The sequence below is a fragment of the Vanellus vanellus genome, assembly GCF_965231255.1.
Source record: "Vanellus vanellus genome assembly, chromosome: 10".
Lineage (NCBI taxonomy): Eukaryota > Metazoa > Chordata > Aves > Charadriiformes > Charadriidae > Vanellus > Vanellus vanellus.
In genome coordinates, this window is record NC_138915.1 from 8,392,121 (window position 1) to 8,404,562 (window position 12,442).

At 42.1% G+C, this 12,442-nt stretch overlaps 1 protein-coding gene across 1 annotated transcript in view; it reads left to right on the top strand.

The window, feature by feature from the left end:
- The window catches only part of IL1RAPL2 (interleukin 1 receptor accessory protein like 2), a gene marked incomplete at both ends in the record, with an annotated part of 389,919 nt that overhangs the window by 268,132 nt on the left and 109,345 nt on the right, over positions 1-12,442 (top strand). The window lies entirely within an intron of this gene.

Sequence of the window (12,442 nt, forward strand, 5' to 3'; positions counted from 1 at the left end):
ATGGACATGTTGATTAGAGAGAACTGAAAGTGGTGCATAATGCGTTTTAAAAGCAGACAACAAAACAGAGAAAAATTTTCAAATGGGGGTAGGTGGTAGGTAAAACAATCACACGTTCCCGGGGCAGCTTATCACACTCACTGTATGATGAACATGACAAGTAATGCAAGCTTCACTGTTTCCTACACTGTCACTGCTGAGTTTGTGCTCATCTCCGTCAGCCAGTCATTCCATCCTTTGGGACTGAAGTATTATAGATAGTCAGAAATTTATATTTTTTATTTGGGAGGAAATTTGTGGGGTTGTTTCTCAGACTTTGCTTTCATTTTACGTTGGAATAAAAGCCAATTCTCAAAATTCCCCTTGTAAAGACACATCTGAAGAATGCCCCTTGAGAATACAGTTTCAGAAAGAAACTGAGGTTTCAGGGTGGCATTATTGGAAAATTTTGGGGGGAATCTTCTTTAAATTACTTTCGTTGTTGCTTGAACGTCGTTCCATGAGCTGGGGCAGTAGTACTACATAATCATAGATATGATATAAAATGGCAGTCAAAATAGTATGTTGAGTTTCATTTGAATGATGTAGTTTAAATGTAATGGCAGTTACTATCTAGAACAGATTGAATCGTCATCTTCTCTTGTTGAAAATGTCAAAGCAAAATCTTAAATTGCTTCAACACATGACAAACAGAAGACACTTTCAATAGGGAAGTGAAGTGTCAAGCAGGTTCGTTACAACAAGCTGACACAATTTCATGAAAAATTTCTCAGAAATTACATTCCTGGTGCAAAACTTATATCTGACTGCTGGAAAAAAGCAGCAGAAAACCTAAAAGCTGGGTAATGAATGGTCCTCTGAGAACAGCAGGGAAATGTAGAAGCTGAGGAAAGTGATCTCTGTTTTGAGCTGCTTCGCCAACGGTGTCCTGGTGGCTGAGGGGTAGGAGCAGTGCTGGTTTCTGTCCTTGCAGTTGGGTGGAGAAATTGCAGAACAGACAACCCCTCTCAGGACCCGGTGTATGCACAAGTAGTTCAGGCAGAGGCAGGTGGAGTGTCTGGGTATTTGGGCAGCCCATCGGTATCGTGTCCATGTACCATTCACAGAGAGCTTGTACTGTCTTGTCCACCAAGGCTGGGGGGAATGAGTTCCCATTCCAGTGCGACTTGTTAATGAAAACAGCTTGTCTTCTTTCCTGTCCTGTCCTGTCCTGTCCTGTCCTGTCCTGTCCTCTCCTCTCCTCTCCTCTCCTCTTCTCTCCTCTCCTCTCCTCTCCTCTCCTCTCCTCTCCTCTCCTCTCCTCTCCTCTCCTCTCCTCTCCTCTCCTCTCCGGCTCTTTCCATTGTTTTTTTTTTTTTTTCAATTTTTTTTTCTTGATTTAAAAATTATCTTCATCTTTTAATAAAGGATGGAGAAAATCTACTGAAGGATTAAATCCTTATCTGCAGCCATTTGAAGTGCCTGTGGGACTGTTTAATCTCACGTTTCAGGGGAATTGGAAGGTAGACCCTCCTGCAGTTTCTGCTGCATACAATATAACCCGTGCCCAAATTGAGCTGTGGGACAGGTGCAATCCATTGCTTACTTTGCTGTCAAGTTTATTTTATGCTCCTCTGATATAAACGTCTGGTGTGTTGACAGCCTGCTTAGCAATGGTCACATAGTTTTGAAACAAGTATAGTCCCAAAGACATTTTTTTTTGGCCGTGACTTCACTCTTTTCTATTGCTCTTAGTATTGCCACAAGGCTTTTGAATTGTTTCACTGGGAAGTTAATTTGTTCCTCTCAACTGTGCTGCATGTCACTGGGCTTGTTAATGGGGCTGCACAGAAATGCACCAGTGGGCACTGGAATGACATTTGTCCTCGTGCTTTTTGTACGTATAGCTCTCTATGCAGCCTTTAGTCACGTTCCCCTTGGAGGTTTGCTTGCCATTCTTTGCATCTCCACTGACCATTAAACATTTTCAAGTAATATGTTAGTCTTAAAATATTACAAGTTTATTGTTGAGTAGTTGCCTCCTGTAAACCTGCTGCACGGCGGTGAGAGTGTGCCCACTGACTTAGGATGTGAATCATTTCTCTGGAACTTGTTTTATCAAAGCTATGAAGTTTCCCATAACATCTTTCTTTGAGGCAGTGCTTTGCGCATCTTTGGTGTATTTTTGTGCAAAAGAAATTGTGATCTCAGATCAGAAAACTGCCCTGTGTTTGACAGTAGCTGATACTGAAAGGCTCAGGTTCCACACTGATCACCAGGAAGCTATTCTGCTTCCCATCACCTGGTATAGACTGATGAAAGTGGTGAAAGGCAGCAGTGCTGACTGAAAATGGGTCGTCCCAACAGAGGTTTCTATGGATGCTGCTTTTTTTGTTAATTCTTTTAAATCCTTTGCCTCAGATAAAATGACGCATTTTGTGGGATAACTATCTCCTTCATTTCTTAAAGCATTGTCTTTCACGAGAAGATTTACATTTTCTTGATCTTCAGTCATAAAGCAGGGTAAACAGTAGCGAGTGTATCTATGATTTCTTTACGTGCCCATATTATGCCTGCTTTTATTCGTTTTCCTGTTCATCCAACCAATAATGACATGATTTTGGCCAATTTTTTCTTAACGATGCTACATGGGCTTACTGAATAATACAATTCAAAACTTCTTCAGTGGTGAAATGAAAAACATAATAGCAATACCTGGTGGAATATATTTTGCAGCTTTTAAGGACAAATTAGAGACAAAGAACCTACATAAATATTGTATAAACATTTTATGAAAAGGTGTTCCTTGTCAAGTATAGTAACATTTTTCATCATTGTACCAAGCTTTCAAAGCCAGGGTGCTAATCCAAAGAATGCATCAGAATTAATAGGCTGGATGGGGCAGGGTGAAACCTACTCATTAAACCCCTACAGAGTGCAATCAATTGGCAAGAGATGACTTAACAGAAGCGTCCACGTTTCTTACTTGTGAATGTCGTTAATCTAAAAATTTACAATTGAAATTCCATCTAAAAATTGTTTTCGGTATGGCTGCTTTGAAATTGTAATAGTCCTGCTGAACATCAAAGCAGGCTGAGCTGTTACATTGTGCAACATCTAATCATGTCAAAAGTACAGGTTTTAAATGGTCTCCACTGCCTTTGAGACTTCAAGTGAAATACATTTTAATGTTGATCTTCAGTAGCTCTATCCTCTTTGGAAAACACAGAAATGTTTGGTCTGTAACAAAGGTTTTGGCTCAGGGCTATCTCAGGGCACAGGTAAGCCTTGCAGTTGCCTGAAACAGCAGACTAACAGAGGTGGCAAAATGGCACCAGGTCCTTCTTCACCAGACTGTGGTGTGCACTAACTGGAGGCTGCTATTGAGCTTGGAGATGGCTTTTCCCAGTCCCCAAAAGAGCAACCATTGTTTTGTCTAAATATAGTACCATAGGGGCTTAATACTCAGTTCAGCTGGCATTCGTCATCCACAGTAATTCTCTTTTGATACGCTATCCATATTTAAAACAAGGTTTTTACTTCCAGGAAATAATAGATTGCTTTGATTTTTATTAAAACAACACATACAATCCACTCCATGATAATTCACGTTGCTGGGGTTGTGCTGCGGTGCAGTAGTTCCCTGTGCACAAGTGGTCAAATTGATCATGGAATATTAATTGGTTGTGAACTGCAGGCTTTTGGTACTCTGGCGTCAGGTTGACAAGAATGATGGCTTTCATTTGCATGCAAAGTCTCCAGCTGTCCCTTCAAGATGGATGATGGGATCTGGCTTCATCTGTCATCACTTTACTTTTTTATAAGACAGAAAGAAAAAAGAATTAAAAAAACAAAGATAAAATGTCATAAAATGTTCTTTGCAGATCTCCTTGAAATAGAGGGTAATTTCAAACATCATTTCTGCTCCAAGTCCAAGAGAAACATTTTGAGTGCAGATGAAATTATGTGTCCTTTGTGTTAAATCCACTCCGTTCATTAAATAAAGCACACTCCATTTGAGATTTTCATGAATTATATTGCAGGGAAATGTAATCTACATTTAGTAACAATTTATTACACTTTTTTCTCTACTTCAAAGGAAACTCATGCTTGCTTCATAAAAGAAAGCTGCATGATCCACATTTAAGAAAGGAAAAAAATGATCTTGCACAATGTAATCCAATCTGTGACATTTAGAAATGCAGTGAAAAGAAAGGTGTGTTGGCAACCGTAGCAGTAAGGAAACTTGATAGCATCAGTATAGTGAGAGCCCTGCTAACACGGAATTCTTCTACTTTCCAGCACCCACCTTGCAATGACTCTGGTGACAGCACTGATAGTAACCCATACCATCAGCCTCACTGAATGTTTCACATCAGGAGATGCATAACAATCAGCTGCTACTGGCATTTAGCATGTATATTGCAGTAGTGTTAAGTGTTCAGCCCTGTTGTAATTACTTTGTGATGGGTACCTTGTGGGATTTTGCCATCTGTGCTTCAGTAATGTGCGATCTCTGCTATCGTTTCTATTGCACTTCAACAGAGTCCTCCCAAGTCATATTCTGTTGCACAAGTCCCACCAGAGTCTCACCATTTCATTTTCTACAGCCCTACATGACTGGATTGCCTTATAAGAAGGGGGAAGAAGGTCCTCCACAAATCTGAAAACTAGAAGATCCCAAACCCAAAATCCAGTTCATTTCTACTTTTCTTAACATTTCCATGCATTCAACAGAGTTCATCTAGTACATGATGCTCCTGCTCTTCTCTCCAAAGCAGTTTGGCTACCTCCATGCATTCTGATAGCACCCTGTGTGCAGTAGCTAAAGACATCTTCGGTGAGAAGTCTGGCAGCAAGACTTCTTGTTCAGACATGGTTTCACACCTGAAACTGGCAGCTGCTGTTACTGGTTTTAAACAGTTACCATGGGCTGCAAGGTGATGCCTGCAGCAGAAGCTGTTGGAGCAGCTGGCAGGAACAGGATAGACGCAGCTACTTGTTTAGGATTTTGTCTGCTCTCAAAGTCAAGGGGGCTACAGTCACGGCCAGCTTCTTCTTGGTGCCAGTAGTATGACCTGTCAAACATGGGTTTGTTCCAAGTCATTGAGGACTTAATGGGTTACAATCAAAATCACCAGTAGTGATCCAAGAGCATTTGAGTGCCTCAAAATTCATTTCCCTTGCGAGCTGCATTTTAGCATGGACACAGCATCTTCCTTAGAACTGTTGTGTTGTCCTTCTTTCTATGTCATAAAAAGAATTCATGTGATGAATTCCAGTTATTTACTGCTAATATAAAAATGCTAAACTCCTTGCAGAAAATTGTCCCACAGTGGCAGACCAAACAGTGCATTAAGGCACTCTTGATCCTAGGTAGAGTTTACAAAAAGTGATATTCATGGTGATGGTAGCAAGGGGGGGGGCATCCAGTTGCTGTATCATTTCACCCCATTTTCCCAAAAGATGCATTTCCTACTCGAATAGTAATAAATAGAGAAAAACTCTTTGTCCCTGGTTAATGACTCCTGGCTTCCACACAAGTTCTGAGTTTATTGAGTTTGAGTTTATTGAGAATAAGTGTTCAGTGTTTATTTTGAAAGGTGGAGACATTTATCCTTTGACAGCATTTTGTTGCAATGGCTTTATTTCAGTTACAGCAAATGACGGATGGAGGTGCAATCATTTTGTCAGCTTGATACTGTGGTGAAGGAAAGGCGGCACAATAACTGAATGCTGAAAAAGTGTGTTTTGACTGGCTGGTAGAACACACTACAGTACAGCTAATCAGGAATCAGTGTCCCCATATAAACACGGCCTCACAAAGTTGCATTTTTATGAATGAGTTGCTTCATGTGGTTTTCCACTACTTTTCACCTTGCGCGGTAATTTACTGCTGCGCAAAGAAAACGAAAAGTGTTCGTTCTGATCAGATAGTGGGAGTTGCTGGTGAACGTGTGTTAGAGGCTCAGTCCACAGAGACTACTTATTACAAGTCCGGGTGGGAACCCTTGGCTCTTTAGACAAGCTTTTAACTCTGCAAGTGCACAGTTCAGTCCCTGGCAGCCAAGATGTCCTGGTTCCGGCAAGGATGGGGTTAATTTCCCCAAGGAGCCGGCAGGGGAGGCAGTATTCCATCCCACGTGACCCATGCCCGCCCGGCTATGAGAGGCGCTCGCCGGGGCGAGCGGGGCAGTCGCCACTCGGGGGCGGCTGCGGCGGTGCGGCTCCGGTCGGCGCGCTGCGCGGCGGTACGGTAATCGTGTTCTTGTATTCCTTTATCGGTGTTATTGTTTTTCTTTCTTCTTCCCTGTGTCTGTTCTGTTAAATTACACCATTTCAACCCACGAGTTTTGCCCTTTTCTGCCGATTTTTCCCACGGCTGTGGGAGTCGAGCGAGCGGCTGTGCGGTTCTTAGTTGCTGGCTGAGGCCAAACGGCGCCACAAGACTATAGCTGTCACATTCACATTTACATCTGCACAATTGGCTAACACATTTGCTTAGGCGTAAGCAGCAACGTAAAAGATAAAGCAGTAGCAGGTCAGGCCTGAAGCCTTTCACTGTCAGCTGTTGGGAAAGCTGTTGGCACAAGCCGGGATTCCAGATGAGCCAAAGGGAGTTAGGTACGTATTTTTTAAAAAGCGTAATGCTGAGCTCCTCTTAGCAACATGTGCCCTCTGGTTAACAGACTGATTTAGCGTTTTGCACGCAGTTAGTTCCATCTTCATCTATGGTGTGAAAGTTGCAATGTCACTGCCAAGATTTTTAGATGCCAAAGTAGATCTAAGCCATGCCTGGAAGCATGTGTATTTGAACTAGGAGTGAACAAAAGCTTAACTTCGGGTATGAGCTAGTTTCAGATTAAGGATTTGGCATACTGTTATTTGCCCCGGAGGATGCTATTCAAACAGATCGGTTCTGCTGTCAAAAGGTTAGCCAGATTCTTAATTGAATGATACTAGAGGCTCTGTGTTAATTAATGGTGGGAAAATGCCAGATCCTTTGATTGAAGGAAGTAGGTTGGCATGTAATTGTCTCATAGAAGATTTGAAACAGTTTTGTTAGATGCCCTGCATTCTGCTTCATATTTGGATAATTGTTCCTTTCATCATTGCAAATTACATGAACAAATGTCCAGGAGGTACATCAATAGCAAAATTATAGAACAGCAAATGTACTTTGAGTGCTTATCACGAGAAGAGGAAAAGTATTTATTCACCCTGAGGAAGAACAAGAAGACCCCTCCCCAGCATTTGATCAGTTCTTAGCCACCTGCGCATTAACATTTTTAGCCTTCTGCCTTCATCTCCCTTAGAAGAGTTACCTAGTCTGGAAAACACTCCAGCTGTGCTGAGTCACAAGAAAGAGGCCCTTCAAATCATAAGCAGCTGGATTTCAGTGCATGACTGTGATGCTGACGGGCTTCACACTGGTAGCAATTTAGGTCCTTGGAGCACAGTGGTGCCTATTGGCTTAGAGCATGCCTTTACGTGGCACAGGGAGAAGGTGATCTGTGTTGAGGTCAGGAGTTGAGTTTAGCTGAGCCGCTCAAAAATTGCAGTAAGAGACGTGTGTTCATTGTAGTAACAGCTTGGGCTGTCTGTCTCTCACTGTGGTTGAGTAGAAGTATGACTGGGGTGGGGAGAGTACTGTGATGCTGCTGCAGAGGGAAGGTAGGAGATAGTGCAGGGGAGCAGAGATGTGTCAGATAAACTGGGAAGGAACTGGTGCTTGCTTAGGTGCTTGGTAGTTTTTCTAGCTGGTTATTATTGCTTATCCCTAAGTAATGGTATCCTAAGGCTATTTGTTTTCAACTGCTTTTTCAGGAGAATACATTAGTCTGTCAGATATATGTTTGCATATGGAATGAGAGATTTTTGAAAAAGTAAGGCTGTGGTGGGAAAAAATTATCTTCTAGGCTCTTACACTGCGCTGGCACTTAAAAGCAGGAGCTGCTCCTTCAAGGCTGTTGTCGTCTTCGGTTTGTCCTGTGGGTAGCTAGACATTACCCTGTGCAGCGAGTTATGCTCTCCCTTGTCTGCTAAAGATCACTGTGTAGCTACTTGAGGAGACCAAATCTTTCGCAGGTCTCTTCTCTGCTTTTCTGAGGCACTTCTTCTGGGACAGCATATTCCTTGTGCCTATGAAAAAAAAGAGAGAATAAAAGTATCGTGTGTTCTGGGAAAGAAAATGCACCTGGATGAACGGTTTCAGAGGATCAGATCAGCAACTTGATTATTGTTTTAAAGTTTGTGTATTACTTTCTAATGGGGTGAATATAAGCACAGGAGGAAACAGCACTCTAAGCAGTCTCCTAGTAGTGTGGCTGCTGAACAGCCTCTGGCAATGTCCACCATGCTCTTAAGGGAGGCACATGTGTTGCCAGGTGCCTCTGGGTAAAGAAATGTCTTTCCAGCTTGGCATCCAGCACTTGTGACTTTCAGCGATGCCCCAGGTAGCGTGCCTGCAGTTATCCTGGGTCAAAGCGCGGAAGCCCTGTGTGAGCTCTTCTCTCAGCCCTAATTCAGTAGCGTACTGTATCAGCTGATACTTGCATAAACAAATGCAGCCAAAGCTGTCCCAGCCTGTTCCTGGGGTGAAATCCTAGAACAGCCAGTAAAGGCAAAGAAACCCCTTAGTGTGCTGCATTGTCAGACCTAGTATCTTGCGAAGGTAGGTCTGTCTGTGTGACTGTGGGGATTGTTGCTTTGGGGAACTAATGTCAACCTTGTCCTAGGTTCTTCACCGTGTTAAGTACTGCTGCTCAGAGCAGCCCAGGGGCCTGGCATGTTCCAAGGGATCTGAAAAAAAAAAATGGACAGCTCTATCCCAGCTCTTCCTGTGATAGTTAATGATGTATATTCATATTTCTCTGCAGAATTAACTGCTGTACCTTTAATAATAGGAAGAGTGTTTGCAGTGCATTTAGTTGTTTTAAATTAAAGTGGTTTTGTGGGAGGTGAAGTAAGAGTTAGATGAGAACACTTAATACTGTTAGCTTTAATAAAGACATGTTGGTACAGTAACAGCATTAACTCTTTGTTCTGCTTCCCCTTCTAGCAAGGCTGGAAGTCAGAGTGCTGCACATCTATAGAATTGTTCTGAGAATTAAAGAAACTTCTCTTAGAGGAATGAGCATTTGAATAAAGGGGTTTGGGGGCCTTCTGTAAAGTACAGAGATCATGAAAGATTAGAATCCCTTGTAGCTGAGTATCTTTTACTGCCTTACTGTTTAAGATGGGCCAAAAGTGAATTTCATAAGGTGAATAAGTGATTTGATGTCTGACCTCTAAAATAAGAATGACTTTTCTTTTCTGTAAACACATATGACATTGAAGATCCAGCCGTTCATTGCCTTCTAGACTCAAAATCCCTTTGGGCCATTTCAGTTCCTACATAAAGAGCTCTGGCAGGCTGCCAGTTCATTGTAATGATTACTGTCCAAGAACGATATGGCAAAATATAACCATTTAAAACATGGCATGCAGGAGCATGTTTAGAAAACATCTGAAGACTCAGAGTAAAGCTAAGGCAGACGGGGGAAGCCCTGGTCAGATTGTGTTGCAAGGGGTGAGGGTGGGAAAGAGGTATGAAAAGAACATTAAGCAAGGAAAGCCTGAGCACACTGGCGCAGCATAGATGCAGCTACCCCAGCAAGTTTTCTCCACATCCTACGGTGCTCACCAGAGTACACTTTAGTACCAGAGATGAAAAATAATAATACAAGAAAAGCCTAAAGGTAGCACCAAAAGCCTGAAAACCTAAGAAAAAAAGCTAAGAAAACAGTGTTGGTAATATACCTGAAAGTGAAATTCTGTTGAGACTTCACAAAGTACAAGGGACCACACTCAACTGGGATGCAAGGTTTTGGTGGGGTTGGGCTTTTTTGTCCCCCTCCCCTCCCTGTCAGTTTTCCACCCAAAAGAAAATTTGCCTGGTATATCAAGTGGTTTAGAACTGCATTCTCAAGCTGATCTCTTTCTCCATTTCAGCCTTTGCTCATTAGGTCTTTTGTGTGTGCTGAGCTTTAAACCCATTCTAATGTCTCCTGAAGGAGTCCTGTAAAGGGTTGGCGAGAATGTTGCTTGTTCTGGACAAAGGGCTTGATTCTGTTAGTGTTGGGGTTAAACCCCAAAGCCCCTTTGCAGCCACTGTGACCTTTCCACTCCCTCTGGCACATGTTTCGCAGCAGAACGGTGGGGAAGCTGCGGCAAAGAGCTGCATGCCTCTGGCACTAGTCGTTCTCTTCTCTCAGCGCTGAGCATCTGGGGTACTCCTGCATTAAGATACAGGCCAACGTGTTACCTGCCTAAGTCCGATTTGTGCACTTCCTAGGCCAAAATGCATTTTCTAGACATTTTTGGCTCATTGTTTTAAATAGTTACTGATCTCAGTTGCACAGAGGCAGTTAAGAACACTTAAATTTTAATACTTTTGTAGTACTTCCTTTTCAGCAGGTGGTCTGAGGAAGTCTGCCTAGACAGTATGAAAACCAATAAAGAAACCAAACCAAAATTGCAGAACAGCAATATTCTCAGGTTGTGACTTGAGTGATGACGTTCCCCCTCAGCAGATGCCAGGGCCAGACAACATGACCTCTAACTTTCTGTGATGAGCTGAGAGAAAATGGCAAGCAATACCTGTGAAGAAATCCTTCTTATGGCTGGCAGTGGGTTACAGTTCAACTAATGTAATTCCAGTCCAGTGACTCTTGCTTGTTGCTAACTTATTATTTATTGACAGGGGTTTTTCACGTGAGGATTTAGAGTATAAGAAAAGCAGAGCTTTTATACATGTTGAACAGAAAAACGTCAGTACTGAAAATGTAATCTCTCTTTCGTGTTCCTCTTTACCAAATGTTCTGGCTATCAGCATATTGGGACTTCCTGGAGAGTGTGCTTTTTTCCTGCAGTGTTGGGAATGAGCGTTGCTCTAAGCAGGTGCAACCTTCAAGTGAGAAACTTCTTGTTTGCACTAGGATGGGATTTGTGGAGAAGCTAGAGAAATAGTTACCCGTCTCCCCTTGGATGCAATGGGATTTTATGAGGAAGAGCATCTCAGAAGCTTTTAGCAATTTAAAAGCATCCGTTGCTTAAAAAATCATCAGTGGAATGTGTTCCAAAGTCCCTTGGGTTTGATGCCCAAAACTCCTACTTAGAAGTTTTCAGCTTTGGTTAGGATTCTAATGCCTTAAAAAGCAAACTGTTAAACTGTACTTACACGTGTAAGTTTGGCAGTACTTTCTTCTTATTCTCTAATGACATTCAGATGACTTAGGTGTATTAGCACAGCAAATTAATTATTTGTTTCTGCCAGAAATTTTCTACTCACAGACTAATCCCCAAATAATGCGATTGTACAGGTAGCCTTGATGTTGCTTCTGGGTCAATCTTATGACTTTGCATTGGATGAGCATTTTTGAACTGCTGAATTCTCGTTAACAGAATTTCCCATTTATCTTCCATTCTGAGCTCTGCTTGTAGTTTTAGTCCTAATAACATGCTGTTTAAATCACTTTGGAGATTCCTGTGTTGCCCTTGTGGATAAACTGTACACAGTTCTTCTTACAAATACATGATTTTGATCTGCAATGTTGGCTGCTGACTTGTTACCGAAATGCCTATTTTGTGATAAGCCAAGCATAGCTGTACCATCAGTGGAAGGAGCTCCATTTTAATTTAAATGGAAGTGGGGAAATGGATTGTGCTGACAATCACTTCTTAAGGAGTTTAAAATAATAGTGTCAACTGTAAAGCAAAGTACAACAGGTATTTCTTTAACACAGTTTGTCATTTTCTGTAGATGTGGATGTAAAAATGTTTTGCATGTTGACGATTATTTTTTTTTGGTAGTAGAATAATTCAGCTACCTCCAATTTTACGCAGTTGTCATTTGATAGCCGATTATCAGAGCCACATTAGTGAAACGTGTGACTGCTGCACCTCTGCTTCAGCTGCTCAGCGATCTTGTGTTAAAGCCCTAGGGGAGGTGTGTTGAACCATTGACTCCTGTTGGACTATTGGCTCCTGCTGAAGCTGACTCGGGGAGAGATGTCCTCCCAGCCTGCCAGTGGCTCAGGCTGGACTGGGAGCATAGGTCAGGAGCTTGCAGAACTCCAGCTGCCTCTGTTTGGTTCAGGGAGATCTGCAGCCCCAGCCATGGGCAACTTTCAGCTTAAGCTACAAAACCACTGTGTAGACTTGTTTCCTATCAACTCAGTAAGTGCTAAGGCTTCTGAGGAGATCTGGTAATTTTGCCTTAGTCTTTTATTGAAAAATGCAAATTCATTTTACAAACTCAGATCAAATAATTTCAGGTGATGAATTTCAACTGGAAAAGCACCGAAGTAATTTTGAAATGTTTAATTTCATGTGGTGTAAGATGCTGTATTTTATTAAAAACAGTTCTCCTCATCTCCAGGAATACTCAGACACTTCTTTCAAGCTAGCCCCATCTTACAAA